At 33.6% G+C, this 2,501-nt stretch overlaps 1 long non-coding RNA gene across 1 annotated transcript; it reads left to right on the plus strand.

Moving 5' to 3' along the window:
* Positions 1 to 687: 687 nt before the first annotated feature.
* On the plus strand, positions 688 to 2,282 carry LOC109103012. The gene is made up of 3 exons (XR_002019961.2): positions 688 to 785; positions 1,532 to 1,619; positions 1,763 to 2,282. It is a non-coding gene; the product is annotated as an uncharacterized LOC109103012 (long non-coding RNA).
* Positions 2,283 to 2,501: the final 219 nt, after the last annotated feature.

The following is a 2,501-nucleotide window of genomic DNA, read 5'->3' on the forward strand; positions in this document are numbered from 1 at the left end:
CTGGAACTATTTAGGATTAGATAAGGCATCCCACTCCTTTTTGGACATATTGTAATTAATGTTTATAACACTTCATGGATATTGTTTTTTCTTCAGTATGTTTCAACATACTTATTGTATTGCAATATTTTTTAATTGTCTGAAATAAAATAAAGAAATTAAATGCAATAAATATATGCACTGCATTCTTTTAACATTTGTGACATGCTAGTCACTTGTTAATCATGCTTAGCGACATGTTAGTAAATGCTAATCAAGCCAAAAACATGCTAATCATGCTAAAAACATACGATCAACATCTATCTAAATTTTTTTCACATGCAGTTAACTTTTACAACTACTTTAAATTTTCAGGCTAGGCTTTCTCAAGCCAACCTTAAGTTTGTCTTGACAAACTTTTTTATCTAGTTAATGTTTATAACACTTCATAGATATTGTTTCAACATACTAATTGTATTGCAATATTTTTTCATTGTCCGAAATCAAATAAAGAAATGAAATAAAAACTATATGCACTGCATTCAATAACAAATGACGAAAAACTAGAGGGAAAGAAATGGCAATTAACAAACCAACTGATTGGCTTGTACATTCTCAGGGCTTTGCATCTGCCTAGATACAAGTGTCTTTTCTTTAACTTCCTGATTAAAAGAACGGGAAGTGTGGAAACTCTTTAAATGTTTCAGCATCAGAACCGGAGAACTCACTTTCCCCAGTGCTTCTTTGCAGTGTTGGCAGAATGAACCTGATGTAACTGTACTGGGCTAATTCATTTTGGACAAGGTGTAAGTAGATTCTATTGTGTTCATGAAAATTCTGAGTAAGAAAGAATGCATTTTTGTTGTTGGATTTTTTTGATTCCATAACATTAGAAATAGACAAAATAAATCAAATAATTCCAAAAAAAAAAAAAAGAAAAAAAAGAGGAAAGCGCTTTAAAACAACTCTAATATTTCTGTGTATATTACACTTGTATAATAAATCTAAAGGGATCTTTGTGGGCAAAACCGATTTTTAGTTTCTGACTGCATGTCTCTCTCACTGTATTACCTTTACTTGTAACTTCGACTATCACCACTAATCTAGACAGTTTTTCCATTGCTAAGAATGTGTAATCTCTATAGACCTCACATTTTCTAAAAGCACAAAACATCATTATTGTTGAAGTAGGATTTTATAAACATTTGTAAATTAACATCAGGGTCTGAACACTCATAAGACCATTATGTGCAACATTAGGCTTATGCTACACACACACACACACACACATACACACACGCATATATAACCAGTTGCTGTATAAGCGCTTAGACTACAAACTACATGATCTAAAAGGTGCAAAGCTTCTACTGGTGCGAGATCTTGTGGGTTGGTTTGCACTGTTGTCATGCAGGGCTGTCATGTTTTCATCGTTCCTGAAAGTGGGGGCACTGCAAGATGATTTACACTAAGTTTAATATTTAATAGAACAATTACATATTTTTTATTTTAAAGCACAAAACACTTATGTAAACTGTACCTTAACTTACAGATTCATCTGCTACAATGAATGACAATAACAGAGAGAATGACAATTCAGTGGTTAACCAGACTGAAGATCAGCATGCATCTTTCAACAGGTTAGTGTCAAAACACACATTCATTTCATCCATTTGGAGATAAAAATAAATATGTTATTATTTATGCTTTACGCAGAGGTAATTTTTAAAACATCTACAAAAACCACTTGTTTAAGATGCTAAATAAATTTTCTCGTTTGCAGAAAATGTCAGGACGACACCCTCATTAATCCAGCAATATATCACCTGAAAACTGTAAGAAAATATATTGATGGGACTAACAGAAAAATCAGACAGTGGACATATGGAAAAAGAGACAGAAACAAACAGAACAAAGGTTATGGACATACTGAAGGACACAAAGAAGACAGAGAGACTGCTGATTATCTGAGCAGATTATTCTCAGATGAGGATGGGATTCATTATATTGATGCAGTGTGTTTTGTGATGAAGGCGTCTCAGAATCGACTCGGAAAATAATTTTGCATATTTCACTCGGTTCTGTCTCTGTTTGGGAAAGATATAGAGGACAACATAGTGTTTCTGTTCACACATTCAGATGGACGACGTCCAACAGATGCTCTTAATGCCATTAACACAGCAGAAATCCCCTGCAGAAGAGATGAGAGAGGACGACCTGTTCACTTCTTATTCAACAACTGACAGAAAGAGGAAAGAGACGAAGAGTATCAGTATCTCGACAGATTAGCCTGGGAAATAGGAAACAAATCTCTTGATTCCTCTTTTCAAATCATGGGTAAATTGTCTGATTTCAAGGTGCAAGTATCACAAGCCTTATTTTGATTGTCATGTTGGCCTACACAAGATTTTGAGAAATGTAATGTTTAGCATTAGGTGTAGGCAGTCAGATAACAGTTAAATGATTTTATTGCTTCTTGAAAAGTGACTAGACATTGTTAAAAGCCTAATTGTTTTTAATAA

This window comes from Cyprinus carpio, unplaced genomic scaffold (genome assembly GCF_018340385.1).
Source record: "Cyprinus carpio isolate SPL01 unplaced genomic scaffold, ASM1834038v1 S000006550, whole genome shotgun sequence".
Taxonomy (NCBI): domain Eukaryota; kingdom Metazoa; phylum Chordata; class Actinopteri; order Cypriniformes; family Cyprinidae; genus Cyprinus; species Cyprinus carpio.